Source organism: Doryrhamphus excisus, chromosome 17 (assembly GCF_030265055.1).
Source record: "Doryrhamphus excisus isolate RoL2022-K1 chromosome 17, RoL_Dexc_1.0, whole genome shotgun sequence".
NCBI classification, from domain to species: Eukaryota; Metazoa; Chordata; class Actinopteri; order Syngnathiformes; family Syngnathidae; genus Doryrhamphus; species Doryrhamphus excisus.
Window position 1 is genome coordinate 2,913,401 of NC_080482.1, and position 15,748 is coordinate 2,929,148.

Here is a 15,748-nt window from a genome sequence, read left to right on the forward strand (position 1 = left end):
GTATTATGGAAAGCAGGAAGTGAACAAATGTAACAGTTACTGATTGTAAAAGTACCAGATGGAGGGGTAGGATTTAATAAGCTTTGCTTCTTCCTACTCCTTTTGGACATGTGGAACTGGGAACTGATTATGGGATGCATTCAATTGTAATCTGATGCATGTTCAAATGAAATAAAACCATTACCATTACCATTACCATTACCATTACCATTGTTGGTGCTCGCTGGGTTCTTTTTCGTTGCAGGACTGGGCATCGGAACTAGGAATCAAAATTTTAAAAATTCGATCCCAAGAGAACATGAATGTTAGTCCCGGTTCCCATCGATGTTCGAGACTCGATGCTCAACCTACTGAACAACCTGTTTCATGGAGTCAAAGTGAATATTTAGCGATGAGGGGTTAATACAATTGTGTTGGAGGAAAAAACAAAAAAACAAAACGACATCTGAGTGACAACACAAAATCCAGCCAAGGAAAATCGAGAACGAACTGAACATCTAACCAGTATCAATCAAGTATTTTTTCACTTTTCAAGCAGAAGTACAATACCTCTTTGGGACCATCTGACCTGGCACAATGTTGACAAAAATGATGACAAAAATTCTCATTAGGAAGAACAAGTCGGCTTGTGACCTACCAGCCTAGAAGGTCCAAAGTCCTGTTTCGAGTGTTGTCATTTCCTGCTGTTATAATAGCCAGGTGGCCTCATAGTCCTGTCCATTAAATGTATCATATACTATATGAATGTAATAGTCTGAATTCCAGCTGGTATTGCAATTATCTTCAGTGAATACAAATGACATAACACATCGTCATACCAGCTTACAATTCTTGTTTAGGAATAGGGATTCTGTCTAGACAAGGTAGTGAAAAAAGCTATTTTGTTTTATTGGCTTTGCAGCCATTTGTTCTGGTTATTTTGGCTTGAATGTGTCCCACGGGAGTACGGATACACCTGCTCAGAGAGTGTTAGCGCGCTTGTGTTCGGAGAAGGGAGTCTACGTATGTCTTTATAGTTTGTCTTCCATATGTTTTTGTGTCTGCGTTAACAAGGATAGGCGCCTGGTTCAGATGGGTCATACAAACACTGACGGGGTACCAAGCTGCTCAATGTTATTAAGAAGGGTGGACGTATCATGGACATCGCCAAGACGGAAAGTTCTCCTGGATTTGTCTTACTCCGACTGTATGGTCAATGGAGAGAACGACCTTTCCACAGATGTTGGTACTGGTACGGCCTCTGCGTAGATCATGGGTTCACATCTGCCCAGTTCAGTGTGTATTCCCTGCATTTTCCACCATAGTTTTATGTCTGCCCAGCAAGACTAAATATGTCACAAACATTCAAGATATTAAACGCACTGTGGAAAGACAGAATGTATAATAAACGGTTGTGCATGTGTTAGTTAGTCAGGTCACTTACTATGGTACCCATTATGTCATTGGATGGTCATATCACCTCGTACTTTGGTACGTGACAAAAATAAATAAAAATAAAAATAAAAATAAAAATAAAAATAAAAATAAAAATAAAAATAAAAATAAAAATAAAAATAAAAATAAAAATAAAAATAAAAATAAAAATTAAAATTAAAATTAAAATTAAAATTAAAATTAAAATTAAAATTAAAATTAATGAATGAAATAAAAGAACAAAAAACAAAAAATAAACTGAAATTATATTAGGAAAGCAGGAAGTGAACAAATGTAACAGTTACTGATTGTAAAAGTACCAGATGGAGGGGTAGGATTTAATAAGCTTTGCTTCTTCCTACTCCTTTTGGACATGTGGAACTGTGAACTGATTATGGGATGCACTCAATTGTAATCTGATGCATGTTCAAATGAAATAAAAACCATTACCATTACTATTACCATTACCATTACCATTACCATTACCATTACCATTATCATTACCCCTGGTTTAAAACAAGCTTTTAACATATTTTAGATGATACCAGCCTGAATTTGACTCAATATGGGATTGAAAGGAAATCAGTCATATACTAATTACCAAATTATTCCAATAACAGAGAAAACAAATGAACAGAACAGTAGTACAATACCAGTATTATCTGTCAAATGAGAAATATTTAAAAGGTGAATGTATTTTTACGTGGACAGACATTTAAAAAAAAAAACTATAGACTTTTTAGGGGTAGGGTGAGGATTTACATGACTGTTCGCTTCATAATTTCAAATCTGACTGGTGGAAATGCACGGCATATATTGGTTTATGTTCAAAACCGTGTACTACGTGGTGAAAGTCTGTTTCAAAACACACTGAAACTGTACTCCATGTTTGGACAGTGTTGATGGGAAATCGATTGTTTTTGGTCAGATCAGAGTGAAAAATGTAGGGACTCACTCAGGTTCAGAGGTTTTACACTGAACGATGAATAAGATCCGAAGTTACATCTGGAGAGAAAGGAGTAGCAATTTGGCCAGAGTTGTTGTTGTGAGTCTGTGTGTGTTGTGTGTGTTGTGTGTGTGAGACCAGCTGTTATGGGATTGATAGCAAGACCCAAAAGATGTGAAGCGACTGTGTGAGTTCGGTTGGTTGAACAACTGATTTGTGACTCCTGCCCGGGTGGATGAGTGTGGCCGCTTGAGCTGTGGTTGGCCAACAGCGTGTTTGATTTCATCAGCCAGTCGACTGGGTGGTTTAGACTGTTGCTGGCTGCTTGACTGATAATGTTTACAGACTGTCAACGTTGGAGGGGGGAGATCGGGTGAGAAGGCGAGGGGGCGTGTGTTGGGGGGATGCCTCCGGTTACTCGTGTGTTGTTAGCAGGGCTGAAACAACACGATCACCCACTTAGTTTCCTCTCTGCATCTATTTACAAGCAGGACTCACAACCTAAACAGTTTTGGCAAAGTCATTTGTTATAATAAGAACGGCAAAAGATAATTTACCTTTTTTTGGAGGTTTCAGCAACAAATTAAAATAATTTAATAAAATAACCTGGTTTTTATACTCATTGGCTTCACCTTTAGGGGGACCAAATCTGCAACCAAGGGCGTAACTTTGGGTTTACCATTGGGAGGTCAGGGTAATTTGTATGCCTGTATTAGAAATACACTGTGATACTTTTACTGTGAAATACTTGGTTGCACGGCGGTTGAGTGGTTAGCGCGCAGGCCTTACAGTTAGGAGACCTGAGTTCAATTCCACCCTCGGCCTTCTCTGGGTGCTCCGGTTTCCTCCCACATTCCAAAAACATGCTAGGTTAATTAGCGACTCCAAATTGTCCATAGGTATGAATGTGAGTGTGAATGGTTGTTTGTCTATATGTGCCCTGTGATTGGCTGCCCACCAGTCCAGGGTGTTTCCCCCCCTTCTGGCCCGAAGACAGCTGGGATAGGCTCCAGCACGGCCGCGACCCTCATGAGGATAAGCGGTAGAAAATGAATGAATGAATTTATAATAATAATAATCACGACTGCACGGCGGTCAAGTGGTTAGCACGCAGAGCCCCACAGCTGAAGACCTGAGTTCAGTCCCACCCTCGGCCATCTCTGTGTGGAGTTTGCATGTTCTCCCCGTGCATGCGTGGGTTTTCTCCAGGTACTCCGGTTTCCTCCCACATTCCAAAAACATGCTAGGTTAATTAGCGACTCCAAATTGTCCATAGGTATGAATGTGAGTGTGAATGGTTGTTTGTCTATATGTGCCCTGTGATTGGCTGGCCACCAGTCCAGGGTGTACCCCGCCTCTCGCCCGAAGACAGCTGGGATAGGCTCCAGCACGCCCGCGAACCTTGTGAGGATAAGCGGTAGAAAATCAATGAATGAATACCGTATTTTTTGGACTATAAGTCCCTCCGGAGTATAAGTCACATTTTTTGCGGGTAATTTATTTTCCAAACTACTTGACCAAAACAGACATTACGTCCTCTTGGAAGGCAAATTCTAATATTAATAATAATAAACATGAACAGAAAAGGTGTCCAGTGTTTACGTAACATAAACACTTTTTTTAATTTATAAGTCGCTCTGGAGTATAAGTCGCAGGAACAGCCAACCTATGAAAAAAAGTGCGACTTATAGTCCGGAAAATACGGTACTTGGCATTGTTTTTTTGAGGATGCAGGGAGCAGGACCAGATTCAGGTAAAATGTTTATTTTGAATAATAATTCCGGTAGTAAAATACAGCAACTGAGTAGAGCAGACCAACAAACGATAACGACCCCAAGGAGAGGAGACGCACACACCTGAACTAAATAGGTACCAGAAATTAGGAACAGGTGTGGGCGATAATAGCAACACAGGGGAAAACGGGGCAAAGCAGGAAGTGAATACAAAATAAGGGCGTCCGAACAGAAACTAAAACCCAAGAAGGGGAACATAAACAAACCTACACAGGCGATATTCTTAACTATTTCTGCCACCATGACACAGTAGTTTATTCCTATTGTTTAAGCACAACCTAGCAAGACTGGCAGCTTCCACTCCACTCAACTATCGATAAAAAAATGTCAACTCCCTCCCTCTCTCTTTCTCCTAGTCTCTCTGAAGGAGCGTCTGTCATCACCATGGTTACCGCTGCATATGAAACGTAGAAATGCCTGGATAAAGGTAGTTTCTATTTGATCAGTAAAATATTTAAAGTCTGATTGATCAGAGCGGCACGGCGGTCTAGTGGTTAGCGCGCAGACCTCACAGCTTGGAGACCAGGGTTCAATTCCACCCTCGGCCATCTCTGTGTGGAGTTTGCATGTTCTCCCCGTGCATGCGTGGGTTTTCCCCGGGTTTCCTCCCAGATTCCAAAAACATGCTAGGTGTATTGGTGACTCCAAATTGTCCATAGGTATGAATGTGAGTGTGAATGGTTGTTTGTCTATATGTGCCCTGTGATTGGCTGGCGACCAGTCCAGGGTGTACCCCGGCTCTCGCCCATAGACAGCTGGGATAGGCTCCAGCATCCCCCGCGACCCTCGTCAGGAAAAAAGCGGTAGAAAATGAATGAATGAATGAATGAATGATTGATCAGAAGTTGCTGTATTTATTATTAACCCGCTATATGTGTACTGTGTATGTGTATAAGTAAGACTCATTATCTATACAGTATATAACCACCAACAGCAATCATAATTTAATTTCTTATGTATTTAAATGTGAGCAATATGCACGGGGAATACCATTACATCATAGCCAAACACTTGTTTTTTTGTATCTTGACACGTGTCAGTGTCGACAGCAACACACGACAGTGTTTCTTGGCACCACCAACGTGAAAATAATTCCCTTCCTCGACTTTGGCGGCGGTCCCAGAAACATACGCAGCATATGGCCGACATAATGTCGAAGCTGGTGGAGCAGAGCTGAAGGCGAAGGGAAGAGGAGCCACGGATGAAAGGGAACTTAAAAAACATGAAAAGATTCTGCTACATCCTGAAATCACACCAAAACTGGTTAGCCTCGGAAATTACAGTCAAAGACACAAAGTGAGTTCTATTTTGGCTTGCGAGCGCACTGAAAATAGAGTGGATGAATTTGGCACCGTTGGATGTTCAATCTGACAGTTATTGTTCCACCGAGGATATGTAACACCAGCGTGAGTGGATGCCTCTCGTGAAATGAAGCAAAGCCGCCAGCTCGATGGCAGCGTTTTTGAAACACACCTCAAAATGGTGCAATACGAACGTCACTTGGAAAAATTAAATAATGTTTGTCTTCTTAAAATGGTCTTATTTTAAGCTTAGAAGGATTTTAACCAAACCAGTGTAAGCCGTGTTGATGATGAGATCAGCTTCACGGGCTGAAACCATCATCAAAATGACGTGGACGTGTGTCATCTGTCACTTTTGGCAGTTTGAGTCGATTCAAATTGGCCAAATACCGTATTTTCTGGACTATAAGTCACTCCGGAGTATAAATCACACAAGGCCAAAAATATATAATTAGGTAGTAAAAAACAAACACTGGAGTATATTTTTTATGGGTAATTTTTTTTGTAATTTTATTTTATTATGTAGGCGGCCATGGGTGGAATAAATTAAAACAGTGGAAATCCAAGGAAATACAGCTGAAATAAGTGCAGATTCTGGAAGATCTAGAAAGCTTCCTGTGCGGGTTATTGTGTGTAGCTGCTCTATAGGAGTCCACAATTCAAAAAAGCAGAAACATTAGCATAATAGGTCCCCTTTAATTAGCTTAAGAAACATCTAAAATCGCATTTTTTGCGGGTAATTTTTTTTAAATTTTATTTTATTATGTAGGCGGGCCATGGGTGGAATAAATTAAAACAGTGGAAATCCAAGGAAATACAGCTGGAATAAGTGCAGATTCTGGAAGATTTAGAAAGCTTTCTGTGCGGGTTATTGTGTGTAGCTGCTCTATAGGAGTCCACAATTCAAAAAAGCAGAAAAAGGAGCATAATAGGTCCCCTTTAATTACCTTAACAAACATCTAAAGTCGCATTTTTTTTTGTAATTTTGTAATTTTATTTTATTTTGTAGGCGGCCATGGGTGGAATAAATTAAAACAGTGCAAATCCAAGGAAATATAGCTGGAATAAGTGCAGATTCTGGAAGATTTAGAAAGCTTCCTGTGCGGGTTATTGTGTGTAGCTGCTCTATAGGAGTCTACAATTAAAAAAAGCAGAAAAATGAGCATAATAGGTTTCCTTTAATTACCTTAACAAACATCTAAAGTCACATTTTTTGTGGGTAATTTTTTTGTAATTTTAGAATTTTATTTTATTTTGTAGGCAGCCATGGGTGGAATAAATTAAGACAGTGGAAATCCAAGGAAATACAGCTGGAATAAGTGCAGATTCTGGAAGATCTAGAAAACTTTCTGTGTGGGTTATTGTGTGTAGCTGCTCTATAGGAGTCCACAATTCAAAAAAGCAGAAAAATGAGCATAATAGGTCCCCTTTAATTACCTTAACAAACATCTAAAGTCACATTTTTTGCGGGTAATTTTTTTTGTAATTTTGTAATTTTATTTTATTATGTAGGCGGACCATGGGTGGAATAAATTAAAACAGTGGAAATCCAAGGAAATACAGCTGGAATAAGTGAAGCTTCTGGAAGATCTAGAAAACTTTCTGTGTGGGTTATTGTGTGTAGCTGCTCTATAGGAGTCCACAATTCAAAAAAAGCAGAAAAATGAGCATAATAGGTTTCCTTTAATTACCTTAACAAACATCTAAAGTCACATTTTTTGCGGGTATTTTTTATTGTAATTTTGTAATTTTATTTTATTATGTAGGCGGCCATGGGTGGAATAAATTAAAACAGTGGAAATCCAAAGAAATACAGCTGGAATAAGTGCAGATTCTGGAAGATGTAGAAAGCTTTCCGTGTGGGTTATTGTGTGTAGCTGCTCTATAGGAGTCCACAATTCAAAAAAACAGAAAAATAGCATAATAGGTCCCCTTTAATTAGCTTAAGAAACATCTAAAGACTTTATTTCATTCCAAAATACTACCTTAATATCCTGACTTGACCCCCACCATCAAACCGCTCATGTGTTTTGTTTTGTTTTTCTTTGTGGGGGTGCAACTTCTTTGTAGCCAAAGTCTGTGATGGAGATGGTTGACACCCCCTTTGACAATACTCTGGATGAAATATGTGTTGAAAAGCTTATTGCTCAATCATAAACACACGTCAAGCCACACTTGACCAAGAAAGCTGATCTTACTATTTGTAAGCAGTTTCTGTTGCGGAATAAGAACCATGAAACCACACGGTCCCTCCAGAATATTCCTCGAAACCATGAAAATATTTCTCTGAATACTTTATACACAATATTGTGAAGCAGTATTGTAAATGCGCATGCTAATATATGCAAAGAACTGCTTGCCGCTATTGTTTCTCTCCTTGGAATTCAGTCTGCTGAATTGAAAATAAGAAGTATGTGTGAGTAGCAAAAGTACACATAAATATACATAAATATCCATTCCATAAAACATCTCATTCTGCCATCTATTTGTCAAAGATGTCCACATGAAACCATAACATTTCGAAATGTGAGAAGTTGTTATGCAACTTGGGAGCATTACTGGTTGGATGGTATCATCGTTATGAAAGCGACCCAAAAATAAACAGTATAGTTCATCTAAACCAGAAGAAAACGATCTAAAGTTTTCAACCTAATTATCAGTGCCCGACTGTGACTATTGCAAATATCTTTCTATACGGAGTTGGACGGACGGGCGCAGCAACACGCTGTCCCGCTACACGTGTCGAGTCATTTGACACGCTTTTAGTAACATCATGCCTCAGCGAACATGATTGACAAGCTGTTGTATTGCACAATCAGTATGACCGTCCCAAACGTTCAATCAAATACGACCGCATGAATCACACATGATGGATGATCTCTCATGATGGATTAGTGCAGTTTAGAGACCGTAGCAGTCAAGACATTTGTACTGCATGAAAAAAACAAAACTTTATTGATAAAAAGATCTTGTGTTGATGTTTGGTTTGTACAGTAGATACAAGTACTTCTAGGAACGGGCTGTACGGCGGACGAGTAGTTAGCGCGTAGACCTCACAGCTAGGAGACCAGGGTTCAATTCCACCCGTGGTCATCTCTGTGTGGAGTTTGCATGTTTTCCCCGTGGGTTTTCTCCGGGTACTCCGGTTTCCTCCCACATTCCAAAAACATGCTAGGTTAATTGGCCATTCCAAATTGTCCATAGGTATGAATGTGAGTGTGAATGGTTGTTTGTCTATATGTGCCCTGTGATTGGCTGGCCACCAGTCCAGGGTGTACCCCGCCTCTCGCCCGAAGACAGCTGGGATAGGCTCCAGCACCTACCCGCGACCCTCGTGTGGATAAGCGACAGAAAATCAATTAATAATAATAATAATCACGGCTGCACGGCGGTCAAGTGGTTAGCGCACAGACCTCACAGCTAGGAGACCAGGGTTCAATTCCACCCTTGGCCATCTCTGTGTGGAGTTTTCTCCGGGTACTCCGGTTTCCTCCCACATTCCAAAAACATGCTAGGTTAATTGCCGACTCCAAATTGTCCATAGGTATGAATGTGAGTGTGAATGGTTGTTTGTCTATATATGCCCTGTGATTGGCTGGCGACCAGTACAGAGTGTACCCCGCCTCGCGCCCCAAATCAGCTTTCCTCACCCTCGGGAGGAAAAGCGGTAGAAAATGAATGAACTTCTAGGAACGTCTAGTCCAGTATCAACCTCTGGGTACCTCTCGATACGATACGATACAAGGCTCACGATATGGCGATACAGTCTTTATCGATATATTGGTCAGGTCTACAGATCATGGTCTCAATAAACCGTTACGGTCCACATTTGCCCCTCTTTGTCCCTTCTTGTGGTCTCCGCCTTCACTGTGGTTCTGCTGCTGTTTGCCAGCCTGGATACTTCAAACCAATTGTCTGAGCGAACGCTCTCGCTTTGACTTCTTGTACTTTTCGGAATATTTAGTAGTCACTGCGTCTTTTAGTAGTGTGACCAGTCGAGATTCCAGGAGAATGGAGTCTGGCTGCTGGCCTAACCCGATCTCGGATAAGCAGAATAAAATGGATGATTGGATGTGACAGAAAACGGTGAATTCATTTTATGTCAAAACGGTCTTTTATGTGCAACTTTGTATTTGGGCAAGAAAAACCATTGGAAAACAACAGTAGGAGTAAAACACAAGATATATAATCAAAACGAAGACGAGCGTCAGAACAAACTTGGCACCTTTGATGGCTCATCTGTCCGTAGATCTTCATCTGTGCCGTGTATGTTTAAAATATGAAATTGCCCTCATCAATATCAGCCGAGGGTGATGGTAAATGGTAAAAAGCAGCCCACCATGTCCAGTCGGAACACCAGCCAGATGAAACAAGGGCATAACACTTCAAATAATGAATTCTACCAGGGTGTGGTTACTCCAATGTTGATATTTTGTAAGAAACTGTGTGTATATGTGTGAGAGTCATCATACTAAGATCCCAAAAAATGAGTATTAAATTGTATGACCAAAGTAAATAAAATGCTCTACTAATAGCAGCCATGTTGTGGGTGACCTATGATTACTTATGGAATTTTTAAGAGGTATAAAAGTAGTACAGACAGTCCTACTATATAAGGAGGATCCTGCGTCTACTACCGGCTGTCACCACGGAGAGTTTGGGACTAGTCGTAAACCAGATATGAGGTTTGAAGACTTGGGAGTTGGAGTCCTGGTGGTCTTTCATTGAATCCGTGAATTGGGCAAGACTGAGGAAGGAAAAGAAGCAGGAAATCTGGAGTGTTGTTGAGGAATGTAATCCGACCCGAGGTTGGGGCATTTGGGGTCTGAGTAGTCGAGTACTTTGGGCTTGGAGAGCATCTAAAGCCGAGATGGGATTGATTTAGGGGAGTAAATGGGGAAGGCGCCAATTCTTCGCCCGAATGTGGGTAGTTGCTGGCGTTCAAGGGCAGAACCCCAACGGTGAAAAGGGTTTTGAGGTTTAGATTGTTAGGTTTGGTTTGGCCCTGAGGTTTCTCAAGATAATTATGAGTGAAACAAGGAGCTACGGGGGTAACCAGTAAATCCACCAATTTCATTTGATTTATTGTGGCGTCTGACTTCACGTCTGACAACAGAAGAATATATTTTTTTTATTTCTGTCCATCTTGTTTTGCCCCAGCTGTAGTTAGAGCAACCTGGGAAGGAAAACTACACTTTTTTTTATTTTGCTCATCATCCACAATTCATGTGATATGGTAATGGTAATGGTAATGGTAATGGTAATGGTAATGGTAATGGTAATGGTAATGGTAATGGTAATGGTAATGGTTTTATTTCATTTGAACATGCATCAGATTACAATTGAGGGCATCCCATAATCAGTTCACAGTTCCACATGTCCAAAAGGAGTAGGAAGAAGCAAAGCTTATTAAATCCTACCCCTCCATCTGGTACTTTTGTTACATTTGTTCACTTCCTGCTTTCTGTAATACAGTTTGTTTTTTTTTTTTGGTTTTTTTTAATTTTGTAATTTTTTTTTCCGTACCGAAGTACGAGGTGATCCAATGACATATGGTCACATCCAATGACCAATGGCTCATCGTTGTGCATAGTTTGATTTCCTTACTCAATCCATTCCATAGTTTGATTCCGCATACTGAAATGCTATGGCTTTTTAACGTAAATTTTACTTTGTTCAATACTGAAAAATAAATAAACATGAACAGAAAAGGTGTCCAGTGTTTATGTAACATAAACAGTTTTTTTCATTTATAAGTCGCTCTGGAGTATAAGTCGCAGGAACAGCCAACCTATGAAAAAAAGTGCGACTTATAGTCCATAAAATACGGTATATCTAGGGGCATGTAGCTCTGAGGATCATTTGGAAACTTCTCCACCATGATAAGATCATGGCTTATGAAAGAGTTAAAGTCAAATAAAATTTTAATTTGTGTATGTACTAAGACCTTTTATGGTTGCTTGGTGATCTAAATACAAAACATTTACATAAAAACATTTTAAGGCCTTGATCACCATGCATCCATGCGTGTGCGCTTTAAAAATCTTGGTCAGCGACAAAATATTGATGTTGTTATCTTTTATGGAAGCTGGACAGAAACTTGGCTCTCAGCGCTCACAGCTGTTGCATACACAAGAATGCGAGTGTTTGTGTGTATTTGCAAACGCACATCGATACTAATAGGTGGATTTTTACAAGTATTTTTACCTTAATGCATTACTGCTATATTTTCATACTCTTAACCTAACTGTCTTCGATAGCCGTTGTCCGTGATGGCATCTCATGAAAAGACCAAAATCAATGAGTGTGCACAGTTGTGTGTGTGTGTGTTTATGTGTGTGTGTGTGTGTCGGGGTTTCCACCCAAGCACGCGGCGTTTTCCTAGAAGACTAACAGGCTGATATGATGAGTGGTGGCCTGGCTGTTGGGGCTGAGAGCAGGGAATTTTCCCGAGCAAACTAATTAGATGCAGTGATGATGTCAGGAGGCAACCTTGGGTCACTGTTGTCAAGGCGACAGGTCGTGGTGTGTAAACGGAGAGCCGTACAGACACTTTAGTTTAGCGACCACGGCTTAATGAACCAGACTTTTTGTGACTATTAACTTCTGACGAGCGACAGGAAAAGCCCGGTAGTACTTTTACCTCACAAGTACTACATGAAAGAGTTGATCTAGTGTATATTTATACTGTTGTGACATGTTGCAATGGGCTTTACAGATGTTGTTTCTGAAACACCTTGGTTAGCAGCCGCCCCCGTTTTTCAGTTAAAGCCAATATTTTGGTTTGCGTACATTTTCCAGTTAGAGTACAATATGACACGGGTCTTGTCGTGTAATTAAGACACTATAAAAAAGCATTCTGGAACGGATTAATTGGATTAAAAAAAAAAATTAATGAGAATTTTTTTTTGTTAGCATCCATTTCGGTTAGAGTCGTACTTTCTGGAATGGATTAATGACCTTAACCAAGGTTCCACTGTATGTTTCAATGCAACTTCTGACGAGCGACATGAAAAGCCCGGTAGTACTTTTACCTCACAAGTACTACATGAAAGAGTTGATCTAGTGTATATTTATAATGTTGTGACATGTTGCAATGGGCTTTACAGATGTTGTTTCTGAAACACCTTGGTTAGCAGCCGCCCCCGTTTTTCAGTTAACGCCAATATTTTGGTTTGCGTACATTTTCCAGTTAGCGTACATTATGGCACGGGTCTTGTCACGTAATTAAGACACTATAAAAAAGCATTCTGGAACAGATTAATTGGATTAAAAAAAAAAATTATGGGAAATTTTTTTATTAGCATCCGTTTCGGTTAGAGACATACTTTCTGGAATGGATTAATGACCTTAACCAAGGTTCCACTGTATGTTTCAATGCAACTTCTGAGGAGCGACATGAAAAGCCCGGTAGTACTTTTACCTCACAAGTACTACATGAAAGAGTTGATCTAGTGTATATTTATACTGTTGTGACATGTTGCAATGGGCTTTACAGATGTTGTTTCTGAAACACCTTGGTTAGCAGCCGCCCCCGTTTTTCAGTTAATTTTCCAGTTAGCGTACAATATGGCAAGGGTCTTGTGCGTAATTAAGACACTATAAAAAAGCATTCTGGAACGGATTAATTGGATTAAAAAAAAAATTATGAGAACATTTTTTTTGTTAGCATCCGTTTCGGTTAGAGTCGTACTTTCTGGAATGGATTAATGACCTTAACCAAGGTTCCACTGTATGTTTCAATGCAACTTCTGACGAGCGACATGAAAAGCCCGGTAGTACTTTTACCTCACAAGTACTACATGAAAGAGTTGATCTAGTGTATATTTATACTGTTGTGACATGTTGCAATGGGCTTTACAGATGTTGTTTCTGAAACACCATTTTCCAGTTAGCGTACAATATAGCATGGGTCTTGTCGCATAATTAAGACACTATAAAAAAATCCTGGAATGGATTAATTGGATTTTAATTTTTTTTTATGGGAAAAAAATTTTTGGTTAGCATCCGTTTCGGTTAGAGTCGTACTTTCTGAAATGGATTAATGACCTTAACCAAGGTTCCACGGTATGTTTCAATGCAACTACCAGTAGTTTGCAAGCACATACATTTACAGGGTCACGCTAATGGTGGAGCATGTTTGTGTGCCTCAAAACAATAGTGTCTTTCTTTTTTGCCAAAGGAACTATAAAGGATGCATGTCCAGATGTTGCTAGGGTGCTTGTATACCTTGTAGTTTTACACACACACACACACACACACACACACACATGCACACACTTTCCCTCAATGTGTTCCTCATTTGATCATTCAAAAAGACACACCACAGGCCTATCTCCGTTTAACAAGACACACAGATGAATAAGCTCTCTGTCCTTGAAAGGGCGTAGAGCACACACAAACACGTGCATTCGCATTAGGATACATCCGTTCACATATTAGTTGTTTCCCTCATGCGTTTTAGTCCACTAATTGTTACAGTAACATTTTTCACACAAAGATCCTGCACAATGTAGACATACCAGAATATCTGCTACGCATTTACTGTTCCTTTTACACATAATTGAACCGAGATATTGCTGCAACTGTTTGCATTTCGATGTCCCAATCAGGATCCGGATCAGCTTCTGGAGATCGGATAATATCGAGATCGGGCCGATCAGGTTGGTGTATCAGGTTCGTAACAAAGAGCTACACACCAACATGCTAGGTGCAGTAATGGTTGTCACCTGACTCCAGTCATTTGCATAAAAGGAGAAACCACAACACCGCCATGCAGACAGAAATACTGGTATTTTTATGACTCTGACGGACAGTAGTTTAACCCTAAAGAAACAAGTTGTGTTGTAAGTCTGTTATTTTCTTTTGCCGTGTTCAGCATGTCTTTTGTCAGCACGTTCCCCTGCAAGTCCCAAGTACAAGTCCCTGTGGTGGGACGAATGACAAGCTGTGATTCAAAGGACGATTGGGCCACCTTTTCTGTCGCAAATAGAAAAAAAAGCAAAGAAATTCTATCAATAAAACGCAATCACGGCTACACAGCGGTCGAGTGGTTAGCACGCAGACCTCACAGCTAGGAGACCAGGGTTCAATTCCACCCTCGGCCATCTCTGTGTGGAGTTTGCATGTTCTCCCCGTGCATGCGTGGGTTTTCTCCGGGTACTCCGGTTTCCTCCCACATTCCAAAAACATGCTAGGTTAATTGGCGACTCCAAATTGTCCATAGGTATGAATGTGAGTGTGAATGGTTGTTTGTCTATATGTGCCCTGTGATTGGCTGGCCACCAGTCCAGGGTGTACCCCGCCTCTCGCCCAAAGACAGCTGGGATAGGCTCCAGCACCCCCGCGACCCTCGTGAGGAAAAGCGGTAGAAAATTATTGAATGAATGAAAAGGCAATCAAATTGAGAAAAACCAAACGACTTGAAATTCCATCAAAGTAAATGAACAAACTAAATGTGTGTTATATGACCACCAAAGTAGAAACCATTTAATCAATTGGAAAAATATCAATGTTCATTAAATGAGCATAACACCTAATTGAATGCAAATTGGATTCTGGGAAGAGAAGCGGTGGACGGTGATGTTTATCAAAGAGAGCTTTCCAGCCAACTGGAAACAAGCTGGGAGCAATTTTACAAGACAAAAGGTAGACTGTGTTTTCCACGCACAATTGAAACGGGTACCTAATGTTGTCCTATGCTGCACGTATATAAAATAAGATGTATACTAGCATGGTGTAGCTGGGAAGCAGAGATACGTTGGAAAGGAAAAAGATGTGAAAGGAAAAAGAGGTGGAGAGGATTAACAGATATGAGAGCATCCTTATGGAAGACTCGGAAAATGCAACCTCAGGGGAGATAAGCATTGCCAAAACATAGAAGACAAAAGCAGACGGAATACTAGAAAGTCATACCACTATATGATAATCCATAAATAATAATAAATAATTGGATAGATAATAATGCAACACTGTGTTCTGTTAGTTTGTACAAGAGTAACACACTTTACCTTTTGCTGAAGCAGAACAGTTTCCCAAAGTGTATCTTGAACGCAACATGCACCATGGACGTTGGGCCATAGTTATGTTAAGAAAGAGCAATCCAGAAGAGTCGAGCAAAACACAAATGATTTTTGTCACGACCTGGCTCTTAGGCAGCGACAACAACAAAGGATGGAGACTGGGCCCGACCAAACAATACCGACATTTATTGCCCCAAATTGCATAACAGGGGCTACAACTACAGCCAAGATCCATCCGTCGGTCTTGGTCTCAAGGTGTCAAGTAGTTACCAA